This window comes from Theropithecus gelada, chromosome 1 (genome assembly GCF_003255815.1).
Source record: "Theropithecus gelada isolate Dixy chromosome 1, Tgel_1.0, whole genome shotgun sequence".
Taxonomy (NCBI): Eukaryota; Metazoa; Chordata; class Mammalia; order Primates; family Cercopithecidae; genus Theropithecus; species Theropithecus gelada.
Window position 1 is genome coordinate 109,694,504 of NC_037668.1, and position 12,657 is coordinate 109,707,160.

The window sequence follows — 12,657 nt, forward strand, 5'->3', positions numbered from 1 at the left end:
AGATACTGTAGAATTGCATTTATCAAGCTACTTGACTATATTCACTGTAATTCACTTACTTCAGCAAGAAAATCAAACAAAAGTTTGCTATAAAAGGTGATATTGGCTGGTGCATGAGGTAGTATCTGAGCTCCCTTGACACTGTAAGGTCACTGCAACCAAAGGTTCATTACCACATTGTGAGGAGTCAGCTTCAATGTATAAGCTGCTATCCAGAGAAAACTAAAGAAACTAAAGAAAGCAGACCAATCATTAATTGTATGTGTTGTATTAGTTTGCTAGGGCTACCATAACAAAATACTACAGACTGGGTGGCTTAAGCAACAGAAATCTCTCACAGTTCTGGAGGCTAGAAGTCTGAGATCAACGTGCTGGCAAGGTTGGTTTCTTCTGAGCCCTTTCTTCTTGGCTTGCAGATGGGTGCCTTTTCACTGTTCTCACCTGGTCTTTCCTCCGTGTGCATGTACCTCAGGTGTCTCTCAGTGTGTCTGAATTCCTCTGTTTATGAGGGTACCAGTCAGGTTAGATTAGGGCCCACCCTCAGGGCCTCATTTTAACTAATTACCGCTTTAAAGGCACTGTTTCCAAATATAGTCACATTCTGAGGGACTGGAAGTTAAGGTATTAACATATGAATGTGGGGGACGGGGCACAATTTAGCCTATAACATATGTTGTAGTGAGTTGAACAGCGTCCTTCTACCCCCTGCTAATAGCTCTGTCCACTTGGAACCTCAGAATGTGACCTTATTTGGAATAAGGGAGCTAAATGATTTGAACACATGGATACAAAGAGGGTAACTGCAGACACTGGGGCTGCCTTGAGGTAGAGGGTGGGAGGAGGGGGAGGATCAGGAAAAATAACTAATAGATACTAGGCTTAATACTTGGGTGATGAAATAATTTATACAACAAACCTCCATGACACAAGCTTGCCTATATAACAAAGCTGTACATGTATCCCTGAACTTAAAATAAATGTTAAAAAAGGCCGAGCTTGGTGGTTCACGCCTGTAATCCCAGCACTTTGGGAGGCCAAGGTGGATGAATGACTTGAGATCGGGAGTTCGAGACCAGCCTAACCAACAGGGAGAAACCCTGTTTCTACTAAAAATACAAAATTAGCCAGGCATGGTGGTGCGTGCCTGTAATCCCAGCTACTCGGAAGGCCGAGGCAGGAGAACCACTTGAACCCGGGAGGTGGAGGGAGGCTGCAATGAGCCGAGATCACACCATTGCACTCCAGCCTGGGAAAAGAGCAAAACTCCACCTCAAAAAAAAAAAAAAAAGTTAAGAAACATTTCTTTAAATAAAATTTTTAATTTTATAATGAAAGGAAAGAAAGAAAGAAAACATGGAGGGGAAGGTGATATGAAGATGGAGGCAGAGATTGGAGTGATGTGTCTATAAGTCAAGGAAAACCAAGGATTGCTAACAGCTGTACAAACTTAGGAGAGAGACATGGAACAGATTTTCCATCAAAGCCTCCTGAAGAAACAAAACTTACAACTTGATTTCGGATTTCTTGCCTTCATAACTGTGACAGAATAAATTTCTGTTGTTTTAAGCCACCCAGTTTGTAGTCACTTGTTAAAGTAGCCACAGGAAACGAATACAGTTATTGGTACTGGAAAATAATAAACACATCTACCACATACCAATGACTTCCATGTACAAGGCATTATTTAGGTATATATCGTCTCTCTAATCAATGAAGAAACTGAGGCTTAAAGAGGTGTAAGGTAGCCAGGCATGGTGGCTCACGCCTGTAATCCCAGCACTTTGGGAGGCTGAGGAAGGTAGATCACTTGAGGTGAGGAGTTCAAGAGCAGCCTAGCCAACATGGTGAAACCCCATCTTTACTAAAAACACAAAAATCAGCCTGGCATGCTGGTGGGTGCCTGTAATCCCAGCTACCTGGGAGGCTGAGGCAGGAGAATTGCTTGAACCTGGGAGGCAAAGGTTTCAGTGAGCCGAGATCATGTGATGTACTCCAGCCTGGGTGACAGAGTGAGACTCCATCTCAAAAAAAAAAAAAAAAAAAAAAAAAAAGGTGTAAGAAGGAAACTTCTCTGGTAGCCACAAATAATAAATGTCAAGCTAACAGTCAAACTGACAATCAATTTGACTCTATGTTGTGGTCATTCTATGATGCTGTACTGAACTGGCAGACAAGAGTATCTTGAGGCTATAATGAATTAAAGATTTTGTGCTTAAATGGTTCATTTCATTGAACTTAGACAGTGACTCTCGGAGGCGGTTATAGAAAAGCACAAGAAGCAAGTAGAAGAGGTATCTCCCTTGATATTGTAGGGAATACCTGCACCAGCATCATCCCGTATCTTTCTCTTCTAACCATCCTACACCTAATGGGGTTTCTCTTATTTATTTCCTTCCTAAAGGCTCTGCTGAACCCACTATCACCTGTAGTTTAACGTTAAACAGGAATGTACTCTTCCTTGACATGGACCTAAGAGGCCAATTTCAGTTTTTAACCTTGATTTTCCCTTAGATCCAGATCTCTATGCCTTGTAACCAAAATATGATTCCTAGTTTGCTTCTTTATTGTTTTTGACTCTGGAAATCCTGAGCAGAGCCTGTGTTCATTGTGGGTAAGTAGATGAGGAATGAGGACTGAGATGCCACCTGGAATTTTACATGAGCATTCTTATCCCATCTATTTATAAGGTTTGCCTTTTCTCTATTTATAGCCTTAGAGAGACTCCCTCAATCTTTTTTTTTGAGACGGAGTCTCTCTCTGTTGCCTAGGCTGGAGTGCAGTGCCACAATCTCAGTTCACTGCAACCTCTGCCTCCCGGGTTCATGCCATTCTCCTGTCTTGGCCGCTGGAGTAGCTGGGACTACAGGCGCCCGCCACCATGCCCAGCTACTTTTTTGTATTTTTAGCAGAGACAGGGTTTCACCGTGTTAGCCAGGATGGTCTCAATCTCCTGACCTCGTGATCTACCTGCCTCGGCCTCCCAAAGTACTGGGATTATAGGCATGAGCCACCATGTCTGGCCAACTCCCTCAATCTTAACCTCTTACCAGGCTCCAACTAGTAATCTTTGTCATTGTATTAGTCCATTCTCACATGCTATAAAGAACTACCCGAGACTGGGTTATTTATGAAGCAAAGAGGTTTAATTGACTCACAGTTCTGCAGGAAGTATGGCTAGGAGGCCTCAGGAAACTTACAATCATGTCAGAAGGGTGAAGGGGAACCAGGCGTGTCTTCACATGGTGGCAGGAGTAAGAGACAGAGAGTTAAGGGGGATGTGCCACACACTTTTAAACAACCAGATCTCATGAGAACTCACTCACCCTCACAAGAATAGCAAGGAGGAAATCTGCCCCTATGATCCAGTCACCTCCCACCAGGTCCCTCCCCCAACACTGGGGATTACAATTCAACATGAGACTTGGGTGGGGACAGAGTGCCAAACCGTATCAGTCATGTTCATGGAGCTCAGTTTTCCTAACTTACAAGTCTGAACCATAAAAGAGAGAATATTCTTATGGCTTAGATTATTTTTGTATATATATTTTAAGGTCAGGGTATGTATTTATTTTCTATCACCTCAAGAGCCTACAGAATTGTCAGTATCATCTGAGTGTGCAAATAAAAGTTGATTAAATAACCAACAGAATGGTAGCTGTGGAACTTCTGGAGTCATCCTGGCAAGTAGAACCTTTCAGGTCTAGCCTTTAAAATTAAAACAATGCATGTCTCTTTTTAATTTATAGTTGCAAAAAACAAAAGGTGTCCAAATTCTACAAGACAGACAAGATACATTTACCTCATAAAATACTTTTGCTGAATTATCCAACTATCCTTTGATTCTCTGGATATAACTAGACTTGTGAACAGACTGAAACCTAAATTAGAATTCAAAATTTGATACAGTGTGGTAAGACAGACCACAGTGGCCTCACACCTAAATTTAAATAAATAATGAAGTTATAAAATAAACACACTCTATGTATCCTGCATTGCAAAAAATGTATCAATATTGTCCACTTATGTCTTCATGGTACCATACAATTTGGCAGGATCTGGATTGAGTCCTGTGCTAAGTGATAAGCAATGTACCAACCAATGTCTCCCTTTCCTGGGGTCCTAATTCTCATGATCGGAAGAAAGGCAGATTCTCTGAGCGAGCCTTCATCCTTTTATAAGGGCGTCTAGTGTTACACTCAGCAACTATTGAAGAAGCTCTCCAGTCTCAATCTGATTGCTCCGGAGCAGGGACAACTCAACAACAAGGAAGGTCACTGAAGCAGCAGACGGAAAAATGAAACGTTTCCACAAATTTCTAGAGGTAGCCCAACCAGTTTAGGAACCTAAAACTAAGACTGGGACATAGTGACAGTAAACATTACTGTCATGATATCATAGTGTTTATTGTCAGGACCTTACAGAAAAAGCAGACAGCCTGGGCACAAAGGGGCTGACATGGCAGTTCAGGTGAGGTGAAGAAGAGACCCCTCTAGTGGGGTATCCTTTTTCTGTTACGCATTGGCCAGTTTGGCCTCTCCCCATTCCACACAGTGAGCCTGAAATGTGGTGTGATCTTCCTACCCCCGTTTTCCAGATGCAGTCTGGCATTCTAACACCTGTGTTGCTGACCTAATTTTCTTTATGCTTTCTTGACCTCACCTCAGCCTCTGAACTGTGCTCTTTACCTGAGGCCCTTGGCCTGGTGACCTAAGTGATCATTTCTCTGGATTCTATTCACAACAATTAACCTGCTTATAAAGTTCCAGCCAGCAGGACTTGGGCTACTTCTGTTGTCATTCATCCCACTGGGTGCTTCTCTATGCCTGCTACCCCAGAGACAAGTGGCCTAGTGCCCTCCTGATAATGCCGGGTGCTTTTGCTTTTAGAAAGAGCTTCACAAAAAGCTTTTGTGCTGGTAACTGTAGACAAGGCAATCTATTCAGTAAGAACCAAACAGTAAAGCAAGCCTGGCAGGCAGAAAACAAAACAAAACAAAACAAAACAAAACCAAACCACAACTTTAGACAACAAGAGTTGAATTAATTAAGTCAGTTATCCTAGGACAACTTTAGTTGCTAAGAATGCAGTCTCTGGAGTCAAATTGCAGGGTTCTGCCCCTGGCTCCATCACTTGCTCTGTGACCTTATGCAAATTATTTAACTGATTGATGCCTCAGTTTCCACATCTGTGAAAAGAGAATAGATGTGTTGGAAAGCTAAAAATGAGAGTATACATGTATACATCTACAACAGTACCGGCATATAGTAATTGCTCAATAAATTATTCATGGTTTGACAGAATCCATGGGCCCATTTCCTCTACCTTAGACACAACACCATCAGCTTACTTAAGAAAATGCCCTGGTCTGGAGTAGGGAGAGAGAGCCAAGGTGAGCTCTTATTAACTGTTTATGTTAGGACATTATGTGAACTATTCTGTTTCCTACCCCAGCCTTATCTTATGGTAGGAAAAGAAAACTAGCCTAACCTGGTAACAATGACTTAAATATTAAATAATAACTAAAGCAGGTAAATTGAGCAAGAGATACCTGCCTCAGCAGAGGCCTTACAAAAATCAAAGTCAGACTCGGTCTACCCAGCATGCCAAGCAAATCTCCACAATGCTGCAGTGTTTCTAAACAGGGGCATTCTTGGCTTTATTGATATGACAACGCCCTTTCTTTATCCAGGCTGTTGCAGGCATTAGGGGTGCCTTAGCACGTCTAGGTCCTTCCCACTAAATGCCAATAGCATTCCTCAGTTATTCTGATAATACCAGACGCCTGATATAAATACATAAATACACAAATGTACATGCATTTCAGAAGTCCTTTTAGAGAAGTGATACCAACCCAGATTGGGAACTGCCACTGTGACAATATAATCACATGGATTGTTCAGGAAATAGGCTTTCTGGAAGGAAATATGTACTATGATGTCAAAGGAAGATGAGGGTTGGCTAAACTCACTTATTAGCCCACATCTGGGAAAGTAATAGCTAACACATTAACACTGGGGTGAAGTCACTTTTAAGAAAAGATGGTAGATTGTGCATGCATTTTTGTTCCAAATTATTTTACAAAATGCTGATTATTCTGTTTTTATTCATTAAACAAGGGTTTATTAAATGCCTACTGAGTACCTACCATTACTATATGCATGTCCACTTTAAAAGGTTTATTTGAACCAGGACAGAGCACAATAAGTTTCTGGCATCCTTGAATATAATTTCTAGTTTATTTAGTAGCCATGTCTGAAATGACAACTTAAATTTGAGTTCCAAGTAGTGACCGTTACCAAATATAGCTTAAAACCATTTTTTTACTTTTTGTTATTTTTGTGAAGCTAAGTTTAACTTGGCAACATTTTCGTGAAAGCTTCAATGCTTTTTGGCCTGAACAATTGCACTAAATAATCCTAACAAGGTTGAAGCAAGCACGTGGTTATTCAGACACAGAAATAAAATCCAGACGTACACAGGGACATGCCTCAAAGGTTTTGAGCTCCCATAGTGCTTACTGTTTGTGCTATATAGACTTGCCACTCAGAGCTCCAGCCAACATTTAGTATATGGAAGTTAAACCATTTGGTGGGCTTTCTCCTCTACATTATCTCCACAAATGGAATATCTAAAGCCTTGGCTGCTGTGAATGGAAATAGGAAGCTTTTGAGAGAAGAAATGTATGCAATATAGCAAAAGAGGTGAAAGAGGTTCAGACCTCAAAGAAAGTAATAGAGAAGGAGGGTCAGAAACTGCAAGTTGAGTGTGAAAAAGCAGAGTGATGGATTATAGAGCAGAATGGGGAAAGACATGGTTAAAGGATTCTATTACCACAGGAGGTAAGGAAATTACTTTTTCTTATAGAGAAAAGAAATATTATAAACCAGAGTGTTATGTTTTCAGTATACTGAATGGTCTCATGTCCTTTTTGTGTATTATAGGCCAGAGGCAAATCACAGGTGAAGATGAGACAAGGGAATTCTGAAAAAAAAAAAAAAAAAAAAAAAAAAACCAGACAGGTTATAGAATAAGAGTAAAGAAAATGGGAGTAAAATGAAGTTGAAGAGTGAGGCCAAAATAGAAAAACAAAACATGGTAAAGGAAGGTATAAGAAAAAGAAAAGAACTTAAAAAATAATTTTATGCTTTCCTAAGAATTTAGAGTCATCTTATTTTTAGAAAATAAACCTACTGGGCAGTACATTTTACATTTTTAGTGCTACCCACTGAGATACTAAAACATAGTTCGGGCAGATCTAGTCTTTACATTTCACCATTCACATTTTGAGATCAACTTTAACATAGTAATGATCATACTAGAACATCATACTTGGATATATTTAATTAAATTTCATAGAGTATTACCTTTACTTCTCATAAGGCTTGGGATCTCTTGCACTTAAAATTTAAAGGTACATGTGAATTTTACACAAACCTATCTACTTTTCCTCTAAAAGATAATGCAGTAATAGCCCCTGACAGAATTTCCTTTGGAAGATATATTTTTCTTAGTAAGAGAAATCAACCAAAGACAACTTTTAAATATTTCTAACCAAGAGGACTGCAATATTCAATCAAGTTAATGTTATCAGTGTGGTGATTATTTGAGTATCTTTGATGTCAGAGCCATGCCTCAGAATTTCAAAATTCACTTGACTTTGAAATCAAAGCATACATGCTTTTTTCCTACTGTAATATAAAATATATATTAAAATTTTATCAAAAAATTGAACACACAAAAGGAAACTGCAAACTTTGCCAAGGATTTTGATAAAAATTTAATTTGTTTTCAAATATCTTATTATCTATGAAATATATAAAACATAAGCTAACTGTGAATGTGGGGTATATTTTACTATTTGTATGACAAAAGACTTAAGTTTTCCTGCCCTAGGTTTACATTAGCATGTGCATTTTAAAAAGGCAGTAGTATGTATTACAATGGGGAAAATATTGGTCCAGGATTTGCACATCCTGTTTAGCTTCAATCCTGGCTTTGCCTACTAGCTATATGATTTCTTTAAATTTTTTTCTCTTTTCAACTAGGAATATAGTATGTTTCCTACCTAGCTGGTTGGGCATAAAAAGATGTTTTAAACCAAATCTATAAAAACATATGAAACATAATCTGTTCAACTGTAGTTTCCTTAGGAATCATAAACAACTTCACTCATTAAAGGTTTGTTATCTAATACATGGTTATCCCTCTTTTCTTCATATTGCTAAACTTTTGTACTGTTCTTCCATTAGTGGAAAAAACAGAAAAGGAAAAAGAGAGAAGAAAACATTTCAATTTTCAAATCCATCCCTTTACTACCATACTTCAGACTACTCTGAATTAAAGATTTTGAGAGTGATGACATTGAATTCAACATTTAAAATCAAGTGTGTTATGTCTTATTTGTATCTTTTGCCTATAAAAGATGCAAATTCCTTCTTTTGGCATCATGTGAAGAGTTAAGAATGCAAGGAAATAACAGAAACAAAAAGTTATTCCATAAATGAACACTCCAGAAAAGAGACATTTTTCCTGTTGTGATTGTTATTATCATTCCAGCCCCTAGTGTACTAAGAGATTAGGAAAGTTTATGATATGAATGAATGCATAACTGAATGAATGACTCTATATTTGCAAGAAAAAAAATTCTATTCTTTTTATATTTAATTATTAATATTTGCCACAGAGTTAGTCTTACCACAATTTTTTCTCTGTCTCCACGTCATTGCTTTTCCCAGAATTTCTAAATTGTGAGTTGTTGCTGTTTTATCAATTATAGAATAGTCATCACTTAAATTGTTGGGCAAGTTCAGTACTAACACTTATCTCTTCCACTTAATCTAGAGGTGAGATTTGCACAAGCATCTTAAGGACAGGAGGGACAGGGCTTAGAGAATTTGTGTTTAAGGCACTGTTCTTGCAAAAGAGTGATGTAAGAGGTAAGGAAGCTAAGAGACAAAACTGAACAAATGAATTTAGGGAGAAAGCTAGTCTTTTACAGAGTAAAAGGAAACAGAAAGTTTGAAGTACTTTCCTCCAGCCTAATGAAGGGTTTTGAAATTGAGGGTCCTTAGAGCAAACCTGGAATTAGAACAAGTTAAAGAAGTAAAGAATGCAGGGAATGAATGGAGAGGGCTTGTTTGTCTAGAGTTGGTGCCTTAATAGAAAATGGCAGGTCAGCAGCAATGGCTGCAGCTGATAAATTGGCATGTGTAAGAATAGGGACATTCTTATGGGGGCAGGAAGGCACAGTGCTAATGACAGAAAGTTGGTTTTTTTTTTGTTTGTTTGTTTGTTTTTTTTTTGCACATGTATTAATCCAAAGAAGTTATTTAAAATTACAGTTCACATTTTTTTTTTCTCCATTTCTCAGAATTGTTTAAAGAGAGGAAGGAGAGGAAAAGGAAAGGGATAATTTATAGGATGTACCTTAGGAACTATTATTAGAAGAATAAAAAAGACTACTACTGGCAAATGTAAGTGCATTAGAAATGAAGTAATTAAAGGTTCTATAAGAAAATGAGCAAATTAGAGCTAGCAGTCATCTATTAACCTACTGTGACTTATAACTCACATTTTACTTTTTTCTCCCAGTACAAAGCTCCCCATTACCGTGTATGATGTTCACATGCAATTTTCAATCGTAATCACATACATGTGGTAGTGAGTGGATCTTAGTTTGTTTTTCTATGTGTCTCTACTTCACCAGCTTTAATCGTAGGGCACAGTTTCTCTGTACTTTGAAAAGTGCCCAGCATTGCTAACTTGTGTTAGCATTTGATGTCATTTTTGTAATATAGCAGTCATCATAAGTGATAAACAATGAAATGCATGCCAACATCGAAGGAAAGGAAAGGACAAGGATAGACGTAGCTGGTGATCAAATGTATTTACTGTAGGAAAACTAAGATGGGATATAAATGGTGGGAAGTGGGAAGCTAAAGATATACCTAGGAAATAAAGCAGGAGAACAAGATACTTGCAAGGAGTGTGATGAATCAATTTTTAAGGAAATGAACCTAAATTCCTGATAGATGTTTAAGCATTCTATGAGCAGACAAAAACACTTGCGTTTCTAAATCTTAAATTAAGACATGCTTACAATTTCATGAGAAATCACTATCCATTAAAATATTGAGCATGTTTGGCAACATTCTAAATACTACTTACATTATCCCATTTAAAGTACTTGTAAACTATACGGAGTAGGAACTAATATAATTTCCATTTTACAAACGAAAAACTGATGAATAGAGATACAAAACAACTTGCTCAAAGTCACACAGGTAGTTGAGTGACAGAAGTTTCAAACACAGTTTGTGTCTGATTTTGAACACAGGTTGGCTCCTGATTCAGGCACTGGTAACCACTATGCCCTCTGTGTCCTGGAGAACCATAAGGATAAAATGTTACTATTGCAGGTGGAATTTTTATAAAGAAACTAGCAATAGTATTTAAGTACTTCTTTGGAAAGGCAGCACATGCTGAGAAGCTAAGAAAGATCTTAGTGTTCTCTACTCCAGGGCTGAAGATTGTCTCTCCTGGACTTATTTCAGTGCAACAAATACTGCTCAAAGTTAGTGTATCAAAGTGCCTCTTATTACAAGGGAGAGGATGACACACTCGTGAAAATAGAGTGGAAGAGCAAAACAGAACAACTAGATGTCCGTATTTAGGTTCCTCCTTCTTTTGCTGTGTATATTTTCTAAACTGCCTCTATTTCCAGCTCAAATAAGCTCATATGAAAATATGTTTGAAGAATATGTTTTGTGTACTACTTGAGAGATGATAATGTTTCATTTTTAAAATATTATTCCCAATAGCCCTTGCAACTCATTTGTTCCAAGCACAGAAGGAAATAATTTGAGAACGGACCAAAGTACTCCAGTGCCTCATCATTGAGGGCTGAGTTGACAACAGAAAAACAAGGGATGGGGGATTGCAAGTCACCCTGTCATTTCAGAGGCGGAATCATCTCGGAAGATGACAAATATGAGAGACTTCTGTCTTGGTAACTAGTGGCATCCTTCCTTGGTAATCCTTGGCTATTGGGCAATAAAAGACCCAACATGGAGTTAGGAAGAAAAGACGTAATAATAACAAAAATAGTTTAACTTTTTCACAGCGCAATGAAATTTACCAAGTGCCTCTGCAGATATTCTCTCTCTTGATCTTTCTCTTTGAGAAGCACACAGCTGTGCATTCTTGGAAAAGTCACTTATGCTTTCTTGAGCATCAACTTCCTCAATTGTAAGATAGGAAAAACAACTATTCTTCTAAGGCAAGTTACTCAGTTTCCTCAATTGTAAAATGGGAGAAATAGTGGGTACTAGGTTGAAACAGAGTTTTGCCGATAGTCTACTGTCTTTCACCTACAGAAATGGCAATTTCATATGGTTCAATCTAATACCTATCCTATAGAGTCATAAGGATTAAATGGATCAATGTACGAAAACAGAGCTGAGCTGTTAGTACACTCTCAGGGTTATTCATGTAAATACGATCTCATTTCATTCACAATAACACTGTGACAGATAATAGGGTTCTACCTTTGAATAAAAATTTATGTGAAAAGCATAAATATTATTTATGGATTTATAAGGGGGGCAATGTAGCTTTACAACAAATACCCTGCAATATAACGCTTTGTTATGTGGTTTCTAGGCTGCTCAATGAATATTTTATTAGCTGGCTTGTAAATTCTTTGGCTTGCTTTTCCCCTCCCATTCAAGTTTGCCATCAAGGGGGTAGTTGGCTAGTTTTATAGGTGAGGTCTCAGTAAATACACTTGTGACTTTGTTTATCTTATAAAATGACTTGAGGCCAAAAGAATGAGTATTGCTAGGCTTGTCAATTCAGAGAGGGGTTTAAAAGCATGTCAATATGTCAGAAGAAATTTTTTAATGGATTCAGATACTGCTTGATCAAAAAGAAATAAATAAAATGTAACTTATAATGCATGGGGATAAATAAGAGGAACCTTCAGAGATATTTGTTTTTATAGTCTATTTTGTGGAAAGTTTTCATTTTGATTTTTATTTCTAAAATAATTTGTAAGTTCCTCATTAAACATTGTGCCTTTGAAAATATGTGTGTATTATATATTAAATTGGTATATATTAAAAGAATAATGTATTAAACTTGAAGGTACAGGATGCCAAATATTATGGAGGCAATTTTAGTAAAATAAAAATGTATACATTTTTTAATTTTTTGAGACAGGGTCTTGCTCTGTTGACCATGCTTGAGTGCAGTGGTGTGATTACAACTCACTGCAGCCTCAACCTCTCCAGGCTCAGGCAATCCTCCCACCTTAGCCTCCTGAATAGCTGGGCCTACAGATGCCCACCACCACACCTGACTAATTTTTCTATTTTTTGTAGAGATGAGGTTTTACCATGTTGCCCAGACTGGTCTTGAAATCCTGGGCTCAAGGGATTCATCTGCCATGGCCTCCCAAAGTACTAGGATTACTGGGTGTGAGCCATGACGCGCAGCTGAAACAAATATATTTAAAGCTGTTTAATCTATATTTTATAAAAAGCATTTGAGAATGAACTAGAAAAATGATATGGCTAGAGTATATATTATTTTATCCTGTGAATAAATGTTACATAAACTCAAAGTATTATTATAATTACCAAAACTTTATTGGATTCT